Here is a 26878-nt window from a genome sequence, read left to right as displayed (position 1 = left end):
TGGTGGTAGTGGAAGACCCATTCTTGACTAGGAACTCGGATGATATAGTCGCCTACCTACAGGATGCTCCACCTGTAGGCGACGCCTTTTCAATTGACGTTGAAAACCTGTTATTTTCAATACCCCACGATGCTCTGTTTTGCTCCATCAGGTATTGTATTGAAGATAGGGGTGTAATAGCTTTTCAGAATGCCTGCGGTATAACGCTGAACAATTTTATGTCTTTACTTGAGTTTTATCTTGGTTCTACCTTTGTATCTTTTAACGACCAGGTCCTTGTTCAGCGCAAAGGAATTTGCATTGGTTCCTGTGTGGCACCTGTACTGGCTGACATCATCTTGTCCAGCATTGACAGTGATCTGGTGCGCTATTTTGTCGATGAGACAACTCTGAAAATATTTAGGTACGTTGATGACTATTTAGTGTTTCTTAAAGATCGACCTGGCGCGACGCACACTGTGATTGTGGAAGAAATTTTGTCGATGTTCAGACGACATGGGAAGGGTCTGACCTTTACTCACGAGTTACCGGAACATGACAAGCTACAGTTTTTAGATATTAACCTGACTTTAACACCAGATCACGTTTGCTGGATGTACTTACCACGTGCACGGAAAGACCTGTTGCCTTTCAGGTCAGCACATTCCAAGACTGTTAAACGGGCTATCGGAACGTATTGCTTGCAGGGCGCCTTGTCTAAGTCTTGCGCTCACCTGGTGCACGAGAGCCTCAATATTCAGGTTATTAGGATGATGAAGGCTGGTTTTCCTGCTTCAATCATTGTTGCAATGGCAGAGAAGCTTCTGCGCAAACTGAAAGATAGGACATGCCGGGATAGTGGCCGTTCTAAGGAAATGAGGCCAGTGGTTCTACCGTATATTCACAGAATTTCCCACAACTTGAAGAACGTGGCGAAACGCTACGGCGTGCCGGTGGTTTTTACCGCCCCATGCAAGTTGGCCCCATTGTGCCCTCAGGTCATGTCCGGAGGGAAGAGAAAAGCGGACTGCGAGAAGCGTCATGCCACTCGTTTTGTCAGGTGCCAGACGGGTGTCGTATACCAGATTCCCCTCACCTGTGGCAGGGTATACATCGGTCAGACAGGCCGATGTCTGAATGAGCGCTTAAGGGAACACCAGCGTTCCATGAAATCAGGGACAGGGTCGAATTTACCCCTGCATTGTGGCGCATGCCCGGATGCTACGCGCAATAACCCTTGCCTGCCTTTGCTGACAGATACAAAAGTTTTGAGGAGGAGCCGGGACCAGGTGGCGCGCGAGTTGGTGGAGGCGTTTTGTATCAAACAGAAGGATACAGATTACGTAAGTGACCCTTCTATCAAACTGTATCAGAATGAAGACAAGTTTTTGGTTTCCACAAATGTGTGATGTGACAGTTTGAAACTATTAAAGGAGTGTCGTGTTGTCAATAAAGTTAGTCGCGAGTCTGCGCCTGTTGTGTTATCTTCTTGTCCTTGTCTTTTTGTGCGCAGTATCCCCCCCCCCCTTGTATTTACCATGATTGACCGACTAGCACAACAACGTACGCTCTTAAATAAAGGAAGAGCATGAGTAGAAGAAAGAGACGCCAGGATGAATACGCGAAGACTCAGGAGCATTTTAAGAAATGTCAATCCAGATGTGCCAGGGAAATTCTTGATGGCCCGAAGCAGTCGATTGTGAAAGATGTACCGGACTTTCTGCGTACGTGGAAGAGAGTCATGGAGTCCGAGCCACCGGCCTCCCAACTCGGATCTGTAGGGAAGGATGGGGCTGAAGTTTCCATTTTTCAACCCGTTACAACCGGTGAACTCAAGGCGGCATTGCCTCAACTGGACTCGGCCCCGGGACCGGATGGTGTTACTGCTCGAGAACTTCGGGGCGTGCCGGTTCCCGTGCTTATAGTTGTTCTGACATTGTTGATGTTGGTGGGGAGGCTGCCGGTATGCCTGAAAGGGGCTCGAACCATCTTTATCCCCAAAAAAGTAGATGCGAGTGAGCCAGGGGATTCCCACCCAATAAGTGTAGCCCCCATATTGCTTCGTCTGTTTCATAAGGTGTTGGCGACGAGATTGGTGAATGCAATTCCTCTTGATCTCAAGCAATGCGCCTTCATGCCAGTTGATGGATGCGCTGAGAACGTGCACCTTTTGGCTGGTGTAATACACGAGGCGAGGCGCAGCTATGAACCACCGTATATGGCAACACTGGACATAGCGAAAGCATTTGACCGAGTAACGACGGCAGCCATTCTGGAGGGGCTTCAGAGAAAATCACTGGACGAGCCGTTCCTACGATATGTCCGTGAATTCTACGAAGGCGCCGAAACAGCCCTGACCTTTCAGGGGTCTTCGCAGTATGTCAAGCCAACCAGAGGGGTTCGGCAGGGTGACCCGTTATCCCCCATGTTCTTAAACTTGGTGTTAGATGGTTGGCTGGTGGTTTGCCCTCCGGAGGTCGGATTCAAGAGTGGCCCATTGACAGTAAATTCCATGGCATTCGCGGACGATATGTTAATAATGGCATCGACCCCGGAGGGCCTGCAGGAACAACTTGATTCCTTGTACGCCTACCTGGCTCTCAGAGGATTGACCATCAACCCCGCAAAGAGCCTAACAGTACCGTACCTTCCTGATGCTAAGAGGAAAATCACCAAAGTGGATACCTCAAGACGATTCACCATTGGAGGAGACGACATACCTGTGGCGGAGGTTGACACAACCTGGCGCTACCTGGGCTTGACATTTTTGCCCATCGGGTTGTCACCAGCAGACATCATCTCTGAGTTGAAAGGTTTGCTGGAGAGGGTGAGCGTAGCGCCCCTTAAACCACAACATGACTTGCATAGCATACCAAATCTTTGCTGCAAAAAATAGATTGCAGACAGTTGATCTCGCAAATATAGAGAGGTCCCGCCCTCCGAACTTCGCTGTTTTTTCCTTGATGTGTTCCGCTTAGTGCTTCCAGTATTCTGCGCTGTCTTTATAGTGCTGCAGAGGCACTCCGAGATACTTCGTTGGCGAGAGCGACCATTGCATATTTTTAAACACAGCTGGCATGAGGCCCCATTCACCGTGCCAGATACCGACTGATTTGATCCAATTGATACTACTTCCAGTCATATTGCAGAACTTGGTTGTCACTTTTGCTGCGTTGGTGACACTGGGCTTGTCCGCGAAGAAAATCACAATGCCATCCGCGTATGACAAACGCTTAACTTCGCTTGAACAAAACATAAAACCGGTAATAGCCTTGTTCTTTATAATGCTTAAACAAAATGGCTCGAGCAACAAAGCAAATAATAAAGGTGACAAGGGACACCCTTGCCTAACAGACGATTTCACTTGCATTGAAGTGGTTGTCTTATTTATTATAATTCTGGTAAAATTATTAGCGTAACAAAGCTCTATCCCCTCGAAAAGTATCTTGACGATGTTGATGTGTTTCAAGACACTAAAAGGGACTTTGTGGACGACTTTATCTAAAGCTTTTTCTTAATCCAACTGAACCATTGCTACCTTTTCACAGTACGAATCACAGCACTCTAGAACAATTCTAGTCACGTGTATGTTCATTCGGATAGAACGTCCTCTAATGCCACATGTTTGGTGCGGTCCCACTAGCTGTTGTACTACCCGTTGCAGTCTTTTACCTAATACTTTCGCAAAAAACTTATAACCTGTGTTAGCCAGCGTTATCGGTCGGTACGCACGCACCGACAACAGTGCAAAAGGGTCATCAGATTTGGTAATAAGCACCACATGCCTATGTCCAAAAGACGGAGGCAATTATTTTGTGTTCTATGCTTCCTCTATCACACAATGCAGGACCATTGCCACCTTATCTTTAAAAGCTTTATAAAATTCCGAACCGAACCCGTCCGGTCCTGGTGCTTTTCCGGTGCTTAAGTCATCAATAACACTTTCTATTTCTGTTATGGTAATTGGCGCCTCTAAGCTTTCTTTCACTTCTTCTAGCTTTGGAATTAGCTTTAAGAACTCTGTTTCATATCCTTCTACGAGTTCTGGTTCCCGGCCAAACCGTTCGCAGTAATAATCTACGAAAGCGCACTTAATCGATTCGCTGTCTCGCACAACTGTGTATCTGAACGTTATCACTCTTATTTCGTTGCGTGCAGCATAGCTCCTTTCGTCTGACATGGATCGTCGAGTAGGGGCTTCCCTCATGTACAATCTTTCAGCACGCGCCCGTATTGCTGATCCTCGGTATCTTTCTACATCGATTACCTCAAGTTCGCTCTTCACTTCTTTTATTCCTTTATCGAACCGACCCGCTGACGAAGCTTCTTCGTTCGAATAGCAGTCAAACTTTTTTCAGTTCATTTTCTTTTTCCCTCTTATCTTGCTCCGTACGCTGGCTCTTTATATGGCAGTTATTTTCACTTGTTTGAATAGTTCCCACGCATCAGTTTAGCTTTGCGTCTTGCATGCAAGTGCGTCGTTCATTTTGTCTTGCATTTTCTGTATAAAATAATCATCATCAAGAATCTGAATATTGAACTTCCACAGATACCAATTGAATTTAGGTGGTTTTTTCGGACCCAACGTCAGAGTGACCAAACTGTGATCACTAAAGGAAACATTTTAAACATCATAATTGGTACACGCCGGCACCAGTGTTGCCGAAACGTAAATTCAGTCTAATCTGGCGAGGCTGCCTCGCTGCTGATGGGTAAAGTAATGCGACGTTGGATTAGACAAAGTAACCCACATCTGCTAGTGCTCTGTCTTCTACACACTCGCTCAGAAACACTGAGCTCGCGTCTCGAACCGGTGCCTGTCTCGCTCGATCATCTGATCTGCACATACAATTAAAATCCCAAAACATGACAATGACCCTTTCATCACTGTTTAGATGTCGATCAACACTTTCAAAAAACATTCTTCGTTCACTTGCACTATTGGGAGCATATAAACAAATAGCTCGGAACATATTTGCATGTAGAACAAAGTCACACACAATGAGGCGGCCACTGTCACTAGCGTAAACACTCTCTATGAACACTTCAAGGGAATTTTTAACAAATAAAGCACACCCACCCGCTGTGCCAATAGCGTGAAAAATGCACACATTACACCGCACTCTGAAAGGCTCCACCATGCGGTTCGTTGCCTCTTCACTTTCAGCTTTCGTTTCTTGAACGGCAATTAAATCTAAGTCATGTTCTATAAAAAGCCGGCAAAGTTGGTACTGTTTCTTACGATTAGACAAGCCGCGCACGTTGAGCGTGCCCACGTGTAAACTTGTTTGTAGGTTGACTGCCATTTTTTCTTAAAGAAGCACCCGAACCGCACAGTATGACCTTCACTATAGGAATCTATTATCAATGTAGCATTTCCAACAACCTGGACAGTCGCTTGCGCCCTTCGGCTGTTTGAGGCGGCGCTTCTTATGTCACTGCAATAAAGTGTCTCTACCTTAGCCATTGTCGCTCGCCGGCGGGTTCGACACACTCACTTGGCGTCGGGTCACGTCGGCGGCAGCGCCGACGGCTTCCGCTCGGGCGGAATTATGGGGGCCGGCTTCAATGTTGATCTTCGGGTGGGCGTAGTTTTCACAGGCGGCTCCCCGCCGACTTCTCTGCTCGTGTCGTGCGTCTCGTTGCCGCTATCGTCGTGAAGTCGATTCGCTGTGGTGGCTCCGACGCTCGACATCACAACGTCTTCATTTGCCTGTTGCGTAGCGGTCGCAGTGTGAGAGGCGTTAGTCATCTTTTCGGGCTAGTCGTCGGCTGATGTTGTAGCGCTACCCGGCTTACCCTCCTCTGTTGGTGCGCTGTGTGCCTCTTCATCCGCAGGAGGAAGCGGGCTAATGGCGTCTTGAGCTTGCATTTCAGTCGCACCACCAGCTGCATCTTCTGCGTCGGCCTGATCCATGAGGTGCTCAGCCTGGACTTCATTGCTTGTGCCGAGTCCTGTTATATTGGCGTAGGTTCGAGTACACTTTCTCTCATCATGGCCATAGCGCTTGCACATGGTGCAGTGCGGCACATTGCACTCTCGCCTAATGCGGCCTCGACTTTTACACCTTAGGCATAACGGCGGGCGACCTGGTACGACCAGTAAGGCAGTACTTCCGGCAATACGTACTTGATGTGCCACATCCTCGATAGTCAGTCCGGGCTTCAGTTTAAGGCCGACTGTGCGGGTAGAAGAGCCCTTGACAGCAGTGCCTTGAACGCGCCAGCATTCCCGAGACAGGTCCGTCACTTTCCCGTACGGGGCCAGCGCAGAACGAATATCTTCGTCTGGAGCGTTATGCAGCACCCAATACAGCTTCAACCGCATATCCTGGTTGGTCGGGTCTATTACAAGGCATCGTTTGTCCTTAACTTTCACTTCGCCAACTTCCAGAATTTTCTTCGTCGCTTCTGGGCTACTGAAGGTGACGGCCCACACGTGGTTCATTTTAAACGCCCCCAGAGCTAGCACTTCGGGGAGCATCCCCAGGCGAACCAACCTGTCGCGAAAGTCTTCAACACGAAAGGCCTGGCTTTCAAATCACCGTGAAGAAAGACGGTATTCAGAAGGGACGCACCTCTTGGAAATTGCAGCAGCACAACTTGATAATCCTGGGAATCTTGAGCAAAAAACCTGTTTCCGCGGCCCTGCTATGCCGCTGACACCACTCCAACGGAGCTAATGATAACGCGTCCGTTCGCTAGCGCGGCCGGAAGCAGAATCCGACTGCGCCACTCTGCTGATTGCGCTGCACAGCAACGTAGCCTATATTAAAATGCAATTTGTAGTACAGATTGAATCTTACTCTTGAAAAAAAAAGAATAGAAGAAAAAACAGCAGCAGAGCTTGGTTTCGATCCATGGGCCTCTGGGTTACGGGCCCAGCATGCTTCCATTGCGCAACTCTGCTTTTTTTTCTTATTGCCGACTAGGCACGAAAAACAAATACAACACATTAAAAGGTGCTATCTGAACAAAGACAGCACTCGTAGGTTAATACCGTTTCAGGGCAACAAGTTCATTCAGCAGAGTGTACCATTCTGGTTAGTCAACTTTTTCCTTATACACATCTCTCAGGTAAGCAATACTATCAACAAAGTACTCTCTAGCGGGTCGCACATTTTCATCTGCATGATGGACACCCATTCGTGTCTTCTATACACCATGGCGTACCAACGGCATGAACAAATCATACGGTGCACCGTCTTCGTTATAAACTGGCAAAAAACGGATGTCATACGGCGTTATTGGAAGGTCTTTCCTTAGCGTCCTTTGCAGGATGTCCCAAAGAAGGACTGCATCCCAGCAATCCAAGAATATATAATCTACAGTTTCTGGCTTGCGGCATATTAAACAGTTTGTGCCCAATGGGACATATATACCCTTCTCTTCCAACCATGGCTTCACGGGCAGTTTGCCACTATGTAAGTGGAAAAAGAAAGTTTTCATCGATGGCCGCACGGCGATTTTCTTCACACTTTTAAGAACATCACCACCCTGACCATCACCATTTAGTAAGCGATAAATTGGCACTGGTAACATCAAATCTGACAGGTCCGCATAGAGCCGCCTACGTTTTACGCCACTGAGGTACTGCATCGAGAATCGCACTTTCGATATTTGAAACGCTCCAACCACTTCACGCAAATACCCCTGCACACCTCGACGATGAAACCATTGCGTACAAACCAGAAATTCGGGTAAAAAGTTTTGCAGCCGCACTTGCATCACTGCCCTCAAAAAGGGATCGTTTTGGCCTTGCAGGAAAATGAATCTCGAGACAACTTGCCTTAAAAACAAGTGTACAAGACCCAAACCACCCTTCTGCACTGAGCGAAACAAGTTTGTCCAGCTCGTGCGCTCCTATGTTGATCCCCACACATACACAGCTAACACTCTGTGCAGCTTCTTAACATACATTCTTGTCATGAACATCGCCTGCAGCACGTACTATACTTTCGCGACAAGGAAAAGGTTACACACTGTTGCGCGAGCAAAAATGAAAAAATCCATGCCCCCCAATTTAGTTGTTTTCGAACGGACATGCTAAATTTCTTCTCGCCAATACTGTGTAGTGTCCTTGTAGTGCTGAATTGGCACGCCCAGATACTTTGTAGGTAAGTCTGACCACTGAACATTTTGAAATAAGGAAGGAGTGTCTTCCCACTCCCGCTGCCAGAAATCCAGGCATTTGTTCCAGTTTATAACACTGCAGCTACATATTCAGTATGCTGTGGCATCATTCAGGGCCTCCTTGACACTTTCTTTGTCCTTGCAAATAATAGCAATATCATCAGAATACGAAAGCACCTTCACTTCTGTTGACAATGACTGGAAGCCTCTAACCCTTTCATTGTACAGTACTTTCAAGCAAAACGGCTCCAGATAGACGGCAAATAGCAAGGGGGATAAGGCGCACACTTTCCTGACAGAGGAATGGATTTCGATACTATCGGTGAGTTCTTTGGTGACTACAATATTGGCGAAACACCCCTTGTATGCCATTCTCACACCATCCGAAATCACTGAGCCCAAGTTTACATATTCCAATATGTTGTAAAGTGTGTCGTGATGGACGCGATCGAAAGGTTTTTCAAGATCAGCCTGTAACACAGCTGCGCGCATTGAGAAAACGTCACAACACTGAAATTCGCCTCATAATGTGAATGTTAGTGGTTATTGACCTTCCTCTGATGCCACAAGTCTGGTGTGGTCCCACAACATCTTTAATGACAGTTTGCAATCTCCTTGCTAGCACCTTCATATAGATTTTATAATCCCCATTCCTTAACGTTTTAGGTCTGAAAGACGAAACATATTGCTGCTTCTCGCGATCATTACTCTTAGGAATTAGTACTATATACGCTCGCCGGAAAGACGGTGGCAGCTTTCTTTTCGTACGCCTCCATTAAAACAGCGTGTAATGCCTCTGCCACTTCTCGAAACCGCTCATAGAAAGCTGCGCTCAAACCGTCTGGACCAGGCGTCTTGCCCGGACTAAGATTATCTATGGCTTTTTCAATTTCTTGGATAGTAATTGGAGCTTCTATAAATGATTTCCATTCTTCGTTGAGTTTTGGCATAAGCGCTAAAACCGTGCTTTCGAAACACTCTGCCAGTTTTTTGCTGCACCCAAAAAATTCGCTGTAGTGTTCGACAAAGGCTCTTTTAATCATTTCATTGTCTCGCGTGACTGCATTTTCGAGCCTTATCTCTGGGATATAATTTTTCGCTGCGTAGCTCTTTTCATCCGCAAGAGCCCGCTTCGTTGGCATTTCACTAACCCAAAGCTTTTCTGCCCGTGCCTGTATAACTGCTCCCTTGTACTTATCATCGTCTAGCACTTCCAGCTGCGTACTAACTTCTCTGGTTTCTTTACTGCGCAGTCGAGGCTGCGCACATTCTTGACTGAGTAACAAATTCAGCTGGCGTTGTAATTGCTTCTCAGCCTGTTTTCTTTTGTGTTGTTTCGCAGTACTGTGTTCGATTGCGCTCATCTTAATGTTTTCTTTGAAACACTCCCACGCGCAAACAAAACTATTAGCCCCACTTGTCAGTACTTCTCGTATGCTATCTTGTGTCTTACTAACGAAGGTCCCGTCTTCGAGCAGTTTGTTATTCATCTTCCTAAGTTAAAGCGCGAATTCCTTTGTTTTGTACCTAATGTAAATATAATCAAGCTATGGTCACTGAATGATACGTGTTTCACCATGTAATGTGTACACAGTGGCACGAGGGCGACGGATCTGTAAGCTCTATCAAGTCTAGCGTTAGAATCGCGCTGGAAATGAGTGTACTGTGGCAGACTAGAATTCGATAGCAGCAAACCTACATCTTAGAGCTTTTGCTCTGTGATCAGCGTGTTCAAGTAAAGAGCGCTGCGGTCGCGCACAGGTTGCCTCCTTGCCCTATCTTCAGGCATACAAACACAATTAAAGTAACCGAGTAAAACAAAATTTCGCTCTGCACTGACATGGGGCACAATTTCCTCAAAGAAAACTCTGCGCTCTTGTTTCTTGTTAGGAGCATGTATACAGATCACTCGCCATTTCATCTGAGCAAAGAAAAAAATGCAAACCATAAGACGGCCACTTGCGTCTACTTTTACACACTCTACAACAATGCCAATTGAGTTTCGCATCAAAAGCAAAACACTCCCAGAAGTGCCAACGGCAAGACTCACACAGATGTCATAGCGGGATCGAAAAGGTAACAACGTGTTGTCGGTTTGCTCTTCACATTCTACTTTTGTCTCTTGTATAGCCGCAATGTCGATGTAATTTCCTAGTAGAAGGCGATTTAATTGATACTGCCGCCGCTTTGCAGCTAGCCCTCTTACGTTAAGCGTTGCTATACGTAATGCTGCATCTTTTTTCCCCTCCATCTTTTCTTTTTAAAGCAAATTGTACTGCCTATTGTTGACTTTGTGAACAAGGAAGCTACGTGCAGCAACGTCGCTGAACTCACAATAGTCCATAGTTGCGCTGACTAGGAAACTTGAAAGGCGACGCTGCCTGTTGTCCGTCGATGCTGCCGCTGCACGCGGTCGACCGAACTACGGAGGTCGGGCGGAACGGTAGGCCGCGGCTTGAAAGACGGACGCCTCACTCCAGCAGCTTTCGCCCTGAGGTTCTTCAGCGCCTTCTTCAGGAGTATGCGGTGCATCGGAATTCTTTTCTCTAGGTCGCTTTCCAGCCTGACTGCTACTTGCAGCCACGGAGACCACCATTTCCTACTGCTGACTTTCAGCGTTCTCCGAAGCCTTGTTAGGACGGGCGGCGGCGTCTTCCAACACTGCAGCCTTCTCATCAGGCACTCCGTCTTGCGGGACACTGGAAGCAGGCTCAAGCCTCCCGCTCCCCTATTCGAACTGTTTGAATGGGGCACCAGTGTCTCCAAAACGTTGCCTCCCTTTCCCGTCGCTGCTTCTTCGGCGTCAAGCTCATTCATCATCAGCTCGGACGCTGCTTCGTTAGAAGAGCGCCCGGTCACGCTGGCTTACGTTCGCGCACACTCACTCTCCTCATGCCCGAACTGACGGCACGCACCACACCGCGGAATTTTGCAATCACGCCGAACATGACCCTTGCCACGGCAGCGCAAGCAGAGGGGGGCCCTGCCCGGTACCACAACCAGGGCCGATTCACCAACGATGCTCACCTGATGCGGCAAATGGTCCAGCTTGACTCCCGCTTTCAGCGAAAGAGACACCTGGCGCGTTGTCGACCCTTTATCGGTGACGCCTTGTACCCGCCAACCCTCAGCCTTGGCCTTAGTTACTTTTCCGTACGGCACAGAGGCCGCTCGCACGTCTTCATCTGGCACTCGGGGAAGCAACCAGTGAATCTTCATTCGAACATCTTGGTTTGCTGGGTCAATTATCAAACACCGACGTTCCTTCACTTGCATTTCACCAGCGGCGAGCATCTTCTTAACAGCGTGAGCACTTTCGAAAGTCACCGCCCAGACGTGACTCATCCGATACGCCCCGAAGGCGGTTACGTCAGGGAGCAACTTGAGGTGAGCCAACGCGTCACGGAAATCTTCGACGCGGTACGGTCGTGCACGGACGTCAGCGTGAAGAAAAACTGTATTAAAAACTATGCTACCTGTAGGCAAACTTGGTAGGATGAACTCGTACTCGTTGTCAGTTTCAAAAAACCTGTTTCCGCGGCCAGACATGGCCGCTGTACACTGCGCAACTCTGCTGATTGCGCTGCACAGCAACTTAGCCTATATTCGAATGCAAATTGTAGTACAGATAGAATCTTCCTGTTGAAAAAAAAAACCGATAGAACAAAAAAGAAAACAAAACGATAGCACAGCATGGTTTCGATCCACGGACCTCTAGGTTATGGGCCCAACACGCTTCCTCTGCGCCACTCTGCTTTTTTTTCTTTATTGCACTGCGCCACTCTGCGGATTGCACTCCGCAGAAACGTAGTGTCTATTCTAAGGCAGAGCGTAAACCAGTTTCTTCAGAGGCATATTTGGGCCTCCTGATCTTAGGCTCGGCACCGAATGTCCTTCGCACAGACTCAAAGGGAGCCGCTCGCTGTATACCTGGGGAAGTGAATGGCCTTGATAGCAGCGGCCGAGCTGGATAGTCTGCCCGCGCCATATCCGGCAACGCCAAATCGAGGGCGTGTGGCACTGTTGCCGCTACTGTGTCCGCTTAATAACAACCGAACACTTCGTAATTGCTCTCTTTTCTCCATCAAGGTGCTCGATAGCTGAATATAATTGCCAGAAGATACGCCCCTTGTGCACCGATTTTGAATGGTCAAGAGCATTCGTTCTAAGCAGTGAAAGAATGCTCTTGACCATTCTTGATTTATAAATAATATTAATAAATTGTATATTTTAACTTCCTGCCCAATTGTCGCCTCGTAGTGAAGGTTTCTGGAATTATTTTTCAAAAATATATGCGACACCTGTGCAAAGGTAACATGGTGAGTGACATTGATTCCGCCACTGCCATTCGCTGCAAGCCTGACGTCCCGGCGACACCTTTGGTAAGCGGTTAGTCATTCTGGTTTCCAGTCGTCTACGCGGGAGCCGGTAGCGCTATAAATGAAGCGGAGGGGGAACGACGCGCGTTCCACACAGTCGATTCCATACAGGGCATGTATGTAGAATGCGAAGACCAACACAGCGGTCACTTGCAGAAGTCTTGCTTTGAGATCGCAGTTCATGATGCACTCGCAATGATAGCGGTGAAACATGCATAGGGGATTGCACTGGCGGGAGAGGTAGATAGATAAAGAGGAGGAGAGAAAGGCAGGGATGTTAACCAGAAAGGGGTTCCGGTTGGCTACCCTGCACTGGGGAAAAGGGATTAGGGGACTAAAAGGAGGAAGAGAGAAGGAAAAAAAGGCGTAACACACACACACACACGCACAACGCTTTCACAATTTGTCACGCAATCCAGTCGTCGTTCTCAAGTTGGCAAAGAGTGCCTTGTATGCCTTGCGGGCAGTCGACTGTTGTTGCCACGGACCGAGGATCTTTTGCTCTGTTAATGGGCGAGGATCGATGCGGTCCAGGGAACAACACAGTGTATGTCTTGAACTCGCAAATGCAGGGCAGTCACAGAGAAGATCAGCGATGGTCTCCTCACAACGCAGCTTTCACAGGCAGGACTGTCGGCCATCCCCATCCGGAAAGCATAGTAATTGGTAAATGCAACACCGATCCATAAACGGCATAACAGTGTTGCATCGCGACGTTCTAAGTTACGTGGAAGACGAAGGCGCTGATCAGGGTACAGTGCCCTGAGGCGGAGGTCGCAAAACTCTCCCGTGTTCCACGCTGAAAGTGTGAGCTCTAGCGCCAAAGGGCGAAGGCCACACGCAGCGTCATTTCTCGATATTGGGATCCTCGCTGGAAGTCCGTCGTTGTAAGCAGAACGCGCAGCCGCATCGGCCTGGTGATTGCCGTTAATACCGCAGTGTCCTGGCAGCCATTGAAAAATGATGTCATGACCTTTGGAAACGGTGCCGTGGTACAGTAGACGGATCTCAGCAACAAGTTGCTCCTGCGACCCACGGCGTAGCGCAGCTTGCAGGGCTTGAAGGGCTGCTTTAGATTCGGTGAAAACCGTCCAGTCATGTGGAGGTTCTTTACTGATGAACTACCGCAGCCCGTAAGGCTGCGAGTTCCGCACCAGTTGAAGATGTTGGATAGGTCGTCTTCACTTCCATGAAGATGGATCTGGCCGGTATCACTACCGACCCCGCAGAACTGGTCGAGTGAACTGATCCATCTGTGGAAATATGTATGCGGTGACTGTGGTAAAAATGCAAGTGATTCAATGTCAGTTGTTTGAGAGCGGGCAGTGATACACCAGCTTTCTTTGTAATGCCAGGAATATAGAGGTGAACCCGAGGTTCATGACGACTCCATAAGGGTGAGCTCGGTCTTGACGCAGGGGTGAACTGCGATGGAAGATATGCGCGATGTGCTTCAATGACTTTGGCGAATGCAGTACGCGGCCTAATTATTGGGAGTGTTGCGAGGTGATGACAGGGAACCCGTGTGAGGTGCCGAATATGTGTTCTCATGGTGTCAGCAGCAATGTATGTAGTAACAGGATGTTCCCGGGCAACAAGAACTGTTGCTGCTGTTGATGCACATTTAGGCAGTCCAGGACAGATACGGAGAGCTTGCGCTTCCACGCTTTGAAGAGTCTTGATATTTGTTTTTCTAATGGAACTGAATATCGGAAGACTGTACCGCATGTAGCCCAGAAATAGGGAAGGGTACAGTTGTAGCATCGAGCGCACTGATGCGCCCCAGGACTTTCCCCCGAGGAAGGAGAGGACGTGGACAATCGAAATTAGTCTCTTTCTCATGTCGTAGATTTGTGGACTCCACGAGAGGTTCCTGTCGATGACAACACCAAGGAATCTGTGGCTTCTCTCATAGGGAATGGCTTCGCCATTGGTGCGAATGGTGTAACGTGACATTATTTTGCGTGCGAACGCCACAAGTGAACACTTTTCGGTCAAAATGTTCAGGTCCTGCAAGCGAAGAAAAGATGTCAAAATCGGTGCCGATTTTTGAAGTCTTACACGAACTTGAGGACGGGTCACCCCTGATGCCCAAATACAGATGTCATCTGCACATACCGAGATCTGAGCAGATCGTGGCATTACGTCGACCAGGCCGATAAGAGCAAGGTTGAAGACAACTGGGTTCAGCACTCCACCCTGAGGGACTCCGCGCGAATTTCGGTGTAAGGACGTTGGTCCGTCCGCATTCAGGACAAAATATGACCACTCTGATAAATAGCTGCGTATCCAGCTGAACGTGCGGCCTCCGATCTCAGCAGCTTCCATTGCGTCCAAAATGGCCTGTTGCGTTACGTTGTCGTACGCGCCCTTGATATCCAAAAACAATGCCATGGTCAGTCTTTTCAAACTTTTGCTGTGGTGCACCGACGTTACAAGGTCAACCACGTTGTCGATAGAAGAGCTGCCCCGTCTGAACCCAGACATGAAGGTTGGATAAATCTGATATCGCTCCAAGTACCATTCCACGCGTGTGGGCAGCATTCTTTCCATGACTTTACCGACGCAGCTGGCGAGTGCAGTTGGACGGTATGATGAAAAGTCGAGCGGTGATTTCCCCGGCTTAAGAAGTGGAACCAGACGACTGGTCTTCCAATCATGAGGAACTATGCCAGCAGTCCATGACTTGTTATAAGTGTCCAAAAGAGCCCGTCGAGCTTTTTTGCCAAGGTTGGCAAGTGCGGAGTACGTCACACCATCGGGCCCTGGTGATGATGACCTTCTAAACAAGCCAGCGCAGCATCAAGTTCTTCCATGGAGAATAGTGCATCCATCCGAGAATCCCGTGAGGGTGGCACATTGTTGCAGTGCAGCGTTGCGCCTGGATTCGGAGGGCCTGTTATTCTTGCGCAGAAATCTTCGGTTACCTAAACCACACTGCGCCTTTGGTGGAGCGCTACGGATTTGAACGGGTAGCGCTATTGAGGATACGTGCGAAGACCCCGAAGACCTCCAAACGCGTGACAAAGGCTTCCGTGGATCAAGTGTTTGGCAAAATGTCCTCCACCGTTGTGTTTGCAGTGCCTGAATTCTGCGCTGAATCTTCTTCTGTATGAGCCTAGCATCTCTTAGGTCTAGGCGCGACTTTGTGCGTCGGTATCTGCGCTCTGCCCTGCGCCGTTGTGATCGCAGTCGCTGCAATTCGAAGTCAAAATCGATGCAGTTAGCGACAGAGTTAAAGGGGCAGGTGGCGTGTTCCATGGCCTCCTTAATTTTTTGTTCAAGACCGGTAGAGAAGCCCTCTGCGCAAGCAGCCTCTATAAGTAATTTAAAAACTGTCCAGTCAATGCGCTGCCTACACGTGGCTAAGGAAAATGTGGAATGGCCGGTAATAATCAGATAGGTTGGGATATGGTCGCTGCCATGGGTTTCTAAATCTGAAAACCACCGAACGCTGTTCCTAACGCCTCCCCACATGGTGTGATGAGCATTGAAGTCATCCATAATAACCCACGGAGCAGGTGTAGCTGCCATCAAACCACTCAACCTTCTGGCGTCGAAACGACTTGATGGCGCCAAGTACACCGTCAGTAGCGTAAACGTCAGGTCTCGGCTCTTCACAGTCAGGCAAACGTACTGATTGTCTTCGTTCGGAGGAACTGAATGTTGCCCATATGTAAGTTCACGTCGAATGTAGACGATGATTTTGCTGGATCTGTTGCACGTGGGTGATGAAAATGCCTCGTAACCGTATATTCGCAAAATTGCCGGGGTCTTCGGTTCACAAATCACAAGAATGGGGAAGTGATTCTCGTAGACGTAGTGCCGTAAATCGAAAATCCGGGACTGGAGCCCACGAGCATTCCATTGGAAAAAGAAAGCTTGCTTGACTTTCTTTTCAAAAGACAGGTCCGAAGGAGCCGTGATGCCGTCTACTGTAGAGTCGCAAGAACTGGATGTAGCGCGTCCAGCACTTCAAGTGCGGTATTGCTGCTGGCGTGCGTAGGCTGGAAAGCAGAGCACGCATGGCAATCATTAGTGACGTTAGCATTGCAATCACTTGCATATCTGGGCCATGGCCTTGATCGTGCCTGTTGGCTGGATCAGTCGTAGGCGCTGCACACTGCCCTGAGTGCGCCAACATCCCTGGCGCAGTAGGCGTAGAAGGCTTTGGCAGTGGTGGCCAAGTTGCATCTGAGGCAGCAGGTCCAGCCTCACCAAGCGCCGGGCTCCCTTGATTTGGTACGGTTTTAGGTGAAGGCGGACAAGCTGCAGTGGCGTTTGGGGCATTATTGTCAAATGTGACTGCTGTCTTTGACGACCTTCGGCGGCGCGAACGACGTCGTCGCACCTTTGCGGCGGCTTGTTTGTGCGTAGAATGGTCTCGTACCATTTGCTTCAGTACCGCCCGCTCGGTCTTTAGACGGGGGCAGTCTTTCGAGGAAGAGTCATGAGGGCCGTGGCAGTTGGCGCACTTCAAGGTAGTCGCGCGGCAAACATCACCGCTGTGTGACTCGGAGCATCGCGGGCACACGATGGAGTTGATGCAGACGCCGCACACGTGGCCGATCCTCACGCACTTCCTGCATTGAAGTGGCTTAGGCACAAAAGGTCGAACTGGATGTCGAAAGTGCCGAACCTTCACGTACTATGGTATGCAGTCACGCTTGAAGGTCAGCTTGATGCATGTAGATCTTCCTAACCGCTGAACTTGAATGATGGAAATGCCGTTGGTTGCCGGCTTGATCAACATGGGTAAATCTGCATCACAGATGGCGATGTCGACGTTGTAGATTACGCCAGCCGTAGTGCCGCTGTCCTGGAGAATAAGGGGGCGTACACTGATGCTGCGGAGTTTGGTGATTGCGGTTAAATTCTCTAGTGGACTTCGCTCCAACATATCAATGGCAATGACGTTTTTGAACAGGTTGATTCTGACATCTTTAATGTATCCCGGTACGAGGCTCTCCAGATTAATAGAGATGGCTTGCCTGTTCAGTAGGTTCAAGTTGTCCGTTGAGTTCAACGTTCAACGGCACAAAGAAGGCTGTATGCGCTGAGGAACTTCGCGCCGTGATGATCGTTGGCGTTCTTGATGAGGACACCGTTGACGTGCTCGATGAGGACGATTCGGCTTGTCTACGCAGTCTGCGCTTGGCCTTCTTGCCAACAACCGGTATGAAACCGTCGTCGGCCGAGCACGAGGAGTCTTCACTTGGCACCGAGTACACAACAATGCCCTGGCTGCTCGAGTCACTCTGGCGGTGCAGGCGCTTCCCCTCGGCGGCTGCTGCCGACCCACCGGGTTCCAATAGAGGCACAGCAGCCTCCACTTCCATCGCCGTGGCAAAAAGAGAGCGGCGCCTCCCTGATTATAGCACAAATTAACAAAAAACTGCAGAGACGGGAAGGCAGCGTTCTGGCGGGAGAGAAATGGGTGCAGCCACCGGAAGTAAACGAACCGGTTGTCAATGGGTGAAGTGTTCTCGGACGGGACGCAGTACCAACCTGTTTTACTAGGGCGCGTCGGAGTATATTACTTGAGGCAGGAGAGGACGAGTGCCGTTTTTAATCGCCGTTATTTTCGGTGTTAATGAAGCTAGCTGGAAAATTCTTGCGATGGGGTGACGAGTGTTGGAACACGTATCTTTCGTATGTTTTACATAACCTAGTTAAATATCAATCACAAATAGCCTTTATTTCCAACTCCAGGTTGAGGGGGAGTGCTGCTAGAAAGCAGTCGCATACAGCTTGAGAGAGTCGGGGACCTCGCATCTATCAGTAGACGACAGTTTACATAAAAAAAATGCAAAGACATTGTTCAAGCCATTCATTTGGTAGGAAAAGCAGCAATATAACAATTTAACTGGAAAGCACCGTTTACCAATATCGAAAAATGGCGAAACCTTTTCAGCGAATAGTTATGTATGCACAATTCTAGGGCGAAACAACAAATATGTAAAAATTACGGCATCATTGCGTTACAAATAACTGGCAGTCTGGCATCGAAAATGTAGAGAAATCAACCCATAGAGTTTTTCCTATTTATTCAGCACGAAGGGTACCTTGTAGACAAATCACGGCAGTATATTTTCCGCACGGTGATGTCGTATGAGTCATCGGTTAGAAGCACGGGTTCGAGGATCACTTCTCAGTGCAGTTGCAACGAAGCAAGCTGTTTAAAATTCTTTAAAAATCTATTCAGAGAGAAACAATGAGTATGTCGAACGGATTCCAAATACATGATCTTTCGCCTAAGAATTTACACAATTTTTTAAAAAAGGTCTTTTGAGTTAGAGGGCCGCTTTGTTCGGCATTACTTTGTCAGAGGTGGAGCATATCAGAATACAGCTTAGATATGCTAACTGGCAGACTGGTTAACAAATATTGAAAAGATAACTTGTTACCTGTTACAGTTAGGCTCCTTTATTACTGAGAGGTGTGCAGCGACAGTAAGTAACACCCAGCGTTTCGTAAACGCGGTTTACATCGACGCTGCGGCCCAACAAATAATGGAGATTTCGACGAGTTACCTGCACTGTAGAGGCTGCTTTGTGCCCAAGCTTCTCAAAAACTCATGTATTTTGGCGCTATGAAGACAGAATTTGATGGATCACAGCGCCGAGGTAAGTCGCGTTTTCAAAATGTTAAAAATTAATATGAATATTCCCGCGAATCTTCGTATCGTTTGTATGTTCATTCTTTAAAACTGCCGACACGCCGCTTTATCGCTTTGTTTATGATGAAAGACGCGATCACATTTATATCAATTGATCGCATCCAGAAGGAGGCAATTCTACGTTGTTCCTGAATTTTGCAGTTACTTTGCACGCTTCATCTCGAAAGTTCGCTATCAGCTTTAAATTCAGCACTGCCGAACGCGGCGGAGATTCCGTTCGACGACCGCAGAGCACGCTTGTTGCTACGATGCCGCCGAGTGAGTCAGTCCATTGCAGGCGCAAGTCAGCCCAAATAAAGAGTTTTGTTCAGACGCCATTGCTGCTTTATTTTTACGGATGGCAGTCACTACTACATGACATCTGGTGGAAGTTCTGGGTAACCGTCTATGTTCCGGACACCCCCTTCAAGTCGTGACGCGAGCCCTCTGCGCTTCGCACCAGAGGACGAGCCACCAGTTAACCGAGCCAGCCGGCGTCTACAGGGAAAGCAGCCTGAGTTCGGGACCCTGCCGGGCCGCACCCGATAACCAAAAGACGCCGAAATGTCAACCATGGCCTCGTCGCATACGTCAACCCCCATCGTCCTGCAGCAGCCGCGGATTCCGGCAACAATCAATGGCTCCCTAGGCGAAGACCCCGAAGATAGTTGCATCATTTTGAACGCGTGGCTCAGTACGCACGTGGTATCAAAACCACGAGACTTCCCTAGAGACATGTGGGCAATTGAGGGAAGAAAGAGTCGAACGAATCCTCGACTTCAGGATTCAGCTTCCGAACGAGCACGTACGCGGTTCGGTGGAAGAAATGAAGCGCCTCTATCGTCGATCTGATTACAATATAACTGAAGAAAAAAGAATTCAGATTTTAATGCGCGGCGTCAAATAACTCCTTGCCAGCCTTGTCCGCCAGCCGCCAAAAACCGTAGAGGGATACATGCAAGAAGCCTGAACCATTGAGAAGGCCCTCGACGTCCGGACTCCTCAGTACAACCGCCTTGCTTATTTCTCTGTAATTCGTTCGGACACGATGACTACCAACAGCGACAGCTTGCGGGAAGCTATCCGCGAAATCTTTCTCGAGAAGCTACGACGACTGCTGCCATCCTCCCACAGGCGCAAGCAGCGACTCTCATAGATGTCGTACGGGAAAAAGTGAAACAGGAACTTGGCACCCCGGCAGCCTTAGAACCCTAGGCCATGACTTACGCCGCTGAAGTACGCACACATCAGCCCCAAAGACACCCCTACGTCCTCTCCCACATGAACCACTTGTTCCAGAACGCCGCCTCCCTGTCCCCGCGCGCACAGCCTACGAGCGACGCTGAAGCCCCAGGAAATGCGACGCCTGGAGGACTTCCGACAACCGGCCGTAGTGCTTCCATTGCGGTGAGGACGGGCATATTTTTTGTCACTGCACGTATCTGTCTTCGAGGATCTGCCATAGATGCACTACAACCACGCTTCGGCCAACGTCGGCAAGAAATCGACGAGTACCTGCACCGAGCAGAGTATGCGCCAAACCGCCTTTCGCGCTCACCATCGCCGTCAACCTCGCGCTTTGTGTCACCACGCCGCAGTTACGCAGCCGCAAGGAAGGTCGCCCAGCCCCGTTGGAGAAACTAAAGACAGGAACCTGTGGAGGTGAGGTTGCTCCCGAGCGAAACGCCGAAGATCCTCTACAGACCATGCCGCATGAAGACGCCACCCCCCACAAGCCGAAACCGCATACAATAACAACCTTGACCACGACACAACGCGCCTTCAAAACGACGTCGCCACTCCGAAAAGCTCATTACATGATGTACCAACCACTCATAAACCCGAAAACAAGAGCCAGGACATTCGTTTTATAAATGGTTATCGACGGCCGTAAAGTTACCGGTCTGGTGTACACAGGAGCAGATCACTCAGTGGACAATGGAACATTCGCTACACAACTGTGGAAAGTCACGACCGCTTGGGACGGCCCACAAATGCTCACCGCAGGAGGACACCTCATTACGCCTTCACGAAGATGCACAGCGCGAGTGGCTGTCAAGGGACATACCTATCCTGCGACCTTCGTAATGTTATAGGAATGTTCCCGCGGCGTAACATTGGGCATGGGTTTTCGAAATGAACATTAGGCGCTCATAGACCTTCAATCCGAACTCGTCACGCTTTCGACGGACGAAACCATCCCTTCGATGACAATCACAGAGCAGCATGTTGGCCTCAGTGTCGTCGATGAACAAGTGAACGCCCCACCCTGATCAAGCGGCGTGGTTACCGTAGGTGCCACGGAGGCCAAGAACATGGAAGCTCTCATCGAGGAGAAGAAGGAATTACTTCTAGAGCGAGGTATCGGCATCGTAAGAGGCATTGCACATTTCCGCAATGGTCAAGCTGAAGTGCTGCTGGCGAAAATCATCGAAGGATACCGGCACGTTAACAAAGGAACGAGTATTCCTTTCTTCGACGAACTGTCCTACGTTCGCGACGCCTGCGCCCTCTCCCATCGAGCCCTAAAAGATGCACCTAAAGAAAATGACACGAACAGATTGGACCTAAACCCATCCACGCCACGGAACAAACGAGACCAGATCCGCATTCTGCTTCGAAGCTACAGCAAGTGTTTTTCGTAATCGCCGAAGGTCCGGCAAACGCCAATTGCCAAGAATCGCATTATAACCGACCAGCACTCCCGACCTCACCGTCAAAGTCCCTACCGTGTGTCGCGGCGAGAACAAGCCATGCGGGACCAAATGGAAAAAATGCTTCGCGACGACGTCATTCAGCCTTCAAACAGCCCATGGGCGGCACCGGTTGTTCTAGTGAGAAACAAAGACGGCGCACTTCGATTCTGCGTTGATTACCGCCGATGAACAACATAACAAAGAAGGACGTCTAACCCCTCCCCCGCATAGACGACACACAGGACGGGCTCTGCAATGCCAAGTATTTCTCATCGATGAACCACAAAAGCGCCTATTGGCAAATTGAGGTCGATGAAAGAGATAGCGAGAAGACCGCATTAATCACTCTAGATGAACTTTTCGAGTTCAAGGTGATGCCATTTGGTCTCTGTTCCGCACCAGCGACGTTTCAGCGAGCAATTAATACAGTGCTGGCAGGCCTGAAGTGGCAAATTTGTCTGGTATATTTAGATGACATCGTTGTTTTCGCCTTGAACTTTGATGAGCACCTAAAAAGGCTTCGAACAGTACTAGACGCCATTCAGTCTTCCGGCCTAACCATGAAAGGAGAGAAGTGCCACTTAGCTTGTTAAGAGCCACTGTTTCTATGCGACATCGTCAGGAAGGAAAGGTACGCCCACACTCGCAAAAAACAGCTCCTATCCCATTGTTTACACCGCCGGCCGATAAGAAAGCTGTGCGCAGATTCCTCGGACAGTGCGGAGCATAGCTATCCTCCTCGAACTGAACTCCCTGGGATGTGGACAGAAGATCTTTAACTACATTAGAGCTTTCCTCACGGACCGCACTGCAACAATTGGAATTGGAAATACCAGATCAGATACCATACCAATGCCAAACAAGGGCATTCCGCGGGGATCAATCATCTCTCCCCTCTTATTCAATATTGCCATGACAGGTTTGGCTCGTCGGCTGCAGGAATTACCCGATATAGTATTTACACTGTATGCAGACGATATAACTATCTGGACGACTAAGGGATCTCTTGCACAGAAGGAACAAGCCCTACAGGGAGAGGCATCGATTGTCTAAACATTTGTCGCTAGTAGTGGCCTTCGCTGTGCACCGGAGAAGTCAGAAGTAATCAGGGTGCACGGTCAAAATTACAAAAACTCTGGACCAATAGATCTCTATGTAGAAGGCCAACAGATTCGAGAGGTCTCGGTCATTTGAATTCTTGGGCTTTGGATTCAAAGTAACCTACACGCAGGACATACCATAAAAAATCTCAAAACAACCACCCACCAAATTACACGTATGATTCGTCGTATAACACGCCACAAGAAAGGCATGTGCGAGGAAGACGCTCTTCGTCTTGTACAGTTCTTGGTTATCTGCAGAATAGCATACGGCCTTCCGTATCATCATCTCACAAAGGGAGAACTTAAGCAGGCCGACACTCTCATTCGCAGCGCGTACAAAACAGCTCTCGGCCTTTCTCCAAGCACCTCGACCGAACGTCTAATCAAGCTTGGAGTCCACAACACCTTTGAGGAGATCAGAGATGCGGTCTTAGCATCGCAGAGAGCCCGACTCCATTAGACCACCACCGGAAGAGCCATTCTTCAGCGCATTGGTACACCACGAGATCTACAAGAGCTCTGGCGACAATCTTCCCTACCTGCAAACATAAGAGGACAGATCTCGGTGGCTCCGCTCCCAAAACATACGCATCCAGAAATCCACAAAGGCAGACGGGAGGCTAGGGTCACTCATCTACGCCGGCGTATAGAGTCAGATCGCAAAGCAGTCTATGTGTACGTGGCGGCGTTGACTCAACCGAGTATCTTTGTTGCAATCGCCCTTGACCACAATTTTCAACTACTGACGAGTGCTTCACTCGGGCTGAGGATCCTGCCGCGGCGGAAGCCTCCGCCATCGCCCTTGCCATAAGGCATTGTGATCTGGCGGACAAATCAGCTCACATAATGACTGACTCGAAGCGAGCCTGTCAATATTACGTTACAGGGAGAGTCCGAAAATGACAGCGGCTCTACTCATACCATCGGGCCTCTCACCTACACTTCAACGCCCTCATAAGATTACTTGGACCCCGGGCCATTCAGGTCTTGAAGGCAACGAGGCGGCAAACGATCTAGCTCGTGAGCTAACAAACCGAGCGGATCCTTGCCCGTACCTCACCCCTCTACCATCAAACTATGGGGAACGGCTGGAGATGCTTAGATTAGATCGTAGAATATATCCCCCTCCCCATATTAAACTCACCACAGAAGAAGCCACATTTTGGAGGCGTATACAAACGAATACCTTCCCTAACCTGTACTTGTACAGCTTCATTCACTTTTCCAAATACCGCCCCTTCTGTCCATGGTGCGGCGAAAAGCCTACGCTGTTTCACATTTCCTCGAATTGTCCCCAAAAACCACCTCATCTAAAAACATTACAGACATCATACGAGCAGTGGGAGGCAGCCCTGACCAGCAATGGCCTGGAGGACCGGTGTCGCATCATCAGACTGGTCCAAGCATCCGCCCAAGCCACCGGAGTCCTGAGCTGAGGTGTCCGCCTACTTGACTCGTAGAACACTTCAATGAAATAATAAATGTTTTATCTCGCTCTCTCTCTCGGACAGTGCGCACATTACCGACGATTTGTGAAAAGCTTCTCGCGCATCGCCGAGCACCTGACCGAACTGACGAAAGCAGACGTGCCGTTTAAATGAGAGGCACCGCAAGCAGAAGCCTTCAAGGAACTTCAGCGTCGTTTACAGTCTCGTCGATTTTCGCCCAGCGAAGACGATAACGTCGACGGGGCCCTCTAGCTTCCGCGCGCATAAGAATTCCGAAGACTTACCCGATTGCGGATCAAAGACCAGCAGCGGACAGACGCCAGTCATACAACCTACGAAGACGCAACGCGGAATACACGCCAGGAGACCGTGTCTGGGTTTGGGCGCCCATCGCGGATCTAGTGAAAACCTCTTGCGCCCCTATTTCATCCCTTACAAGGTTATTCGTCAGCTAGGAGAACTGCACTTAGAAGTCGTCCCTGACGAAATGACGGCATCCCAGCGACGCCGCGTACGACCAGAAGTTATCCATGTCGTCCGTCTAAAGCCTAATTTTGCGTTCTAATGGACGCTGTGTTTCCCCACTAGGTGTTCATTTTTGCACAATCCGTTTTATTTGTTTCTATTCGCCTTATGTTTTAAATCTTCACTTTGATGCTTCTTTGAGAGGGGAGTAATGCTACGAATCTTTCCAGTGTTTGTTCATTCTTCGAAGCTGCCGGCACGCCACTTTATCGCCTTGCTTGTGATGCAAGACCCGACCAAATTTATCTCCATTGATCGCATCCAGGCGGAGCCGAGTCTACGTTGTTGCAGAATGTTGTAACTTGGCACGATTTATCTCGGAAGTTCGCTGTTAGCTTTATATTCAGCACGACCGAGAACGGCGGGGATTATGTTCGACGATCACCCAGCACGCTTGTTTAGTTGTCGCTCTGCTCTCCGGATTGCAGTCACCACTAGGCGACAATATAACTTACGCGGGGCTACACACCTCTCGATAATTAAGTCACCTAATAGTATAAGCGACAAGTTAACTATTAAGTGTTGGTTTTCATTGTTGGGACCTACATTCTGAAGTGCTGAACCTCTGCCAATGCAATGACCAAAAAAGAGGTCTTCTAACACAAAAAGCGTATTTTTAAAAATTGTGTAAAATCTAACGTATATTTGCCATGCATCTTCGTACTGTTGATTTCGTTCTCGATCAAAGCCACCGGCAGGCTGCTTCATCGTTTAGTTTGTGACGCCAGGTGCAGCCAGACTTATCCCGATTGACCGCGGCCACACGCAACTGCTTCCACGTTTTTCCTGATTGTTGTAGTTGCTTTTAGTTCCTTACCTCGATGGACTCTTGCCAACTTTAAATTGAGCGCGGCAAACAAGTGCAGGGATTCTGCTCGACGACCGTCGAGCACGCTTATTGGTTTCGCCAGCACCGAGTCATTCAGCTTATTGGGGGAACAGGTCGGCTCAATAAACAGTTTCTTTTAATAGCTTTCACTCACTGTCTTGCTCACTGCCTGGACTGCTGTCACCACTATACGTGAAATCTGGTGCAGATGCTAACGGATGTCGTTGTCGCCCTCACACCGTGGGAGCCACCAAAGCATCCCAAGCCGTCCCGATGTAGCAGTTTTATTTATTTATTTATTTATTTTGTTCAGTTTTTTATTTATTCTTTATTACATTTTGTTGTCCTCTCTTAGAGGCCGTGACAGGATTGGGCAGACACAAAAAATTCAAACGGCACAGGGAAAAGAAGCAGCATGGTTAATCGCACATAGCGACAAGGTGACAGATCACAAGAAAGCCACAGAAGCTGTCCCAACCGAAGACGAACAGCGAAGCGGCCGTCGCCTCCTGAGGCGTTCACCTGAATATGGGCTGCTACCGGACCGTACTTCCGTAAGAATTGCTGAGTGCTGAAGTCAACCATGGCTATGACAGCAGCCTTCATTATCTTAAACGAGCCCTGAATGCCATCCACCCTGAGAGGTTCACAGGCTCACTACGTTAATCAGACAGCAGGAACTTGCGAACTCAAATCAAATTAAAGCGAGGTGCATAACAATGAACTCTCAACTTCTGCATTTTCTTTTGTGTGTGTGTATGTGGCCCATTGCGTCTTTTACTGGCCAGGAAAATCCTACAGCGATCAATTTTTTAATTTCATTTCTTGTTTCTCTCAGTCGTTTCATCCGGGAAGAACGGTTCGTGCATGCAGAATCGATAGCATGACCAACGCTATTTATTGGCTACGATGCGGTTGCTGAACACGCTGCCCATAGACTCGTGGCTCGTTACACAGAACGTAAACTGCTTAAAAATGACCATGTTCTAGTGTTCATCTCTTAACAAGTTGGTTGTTGTTACCGGTACCATGCGTATTGTCCCTTTTTTTTCTCACCTGTAGCTTTTGATTCTACGGTGTGCGGGGCCGCATACCTTCTTCGCGGGCCTCTGAGCCTTCAATAGGCCT

General features: G+C 48.9%; 1 pseudogene; it reads right to left on the bottom strand.

The window, feature by feature from the left end:
* Window positions 1-6972: 6972 nt before the first annotated feature.
* On the bottom strand, window positions 6973-11406 carry LOC144123981 (uncharacterized; annotated as a pseudogene).
* Window positions 11407-26878: the final 15472 nt, after the last annotated feature.

The sequence above is a fragment of the Amblyomma americanum genome, chromosome 3 (genome assembly GCF_052857255.1).
Source record: "Amblyomma americanum isolate KBUSLIRL-KWMA chromosome 3, ASM5285725v1, whole genome shotgun sequence".
NCBI classification, from domain to species: domain Eukaryota; kingdom Metazoa; phylum Arthropoda; class Arachnida; order Ixodida; family Ixodidae; genus Amblyomma; species Amblyomma americanum.
Note: the sequence above shows the minus strand (reverse complement) of the source record. Positions and strands in the feature narration are given on the sequence as shown.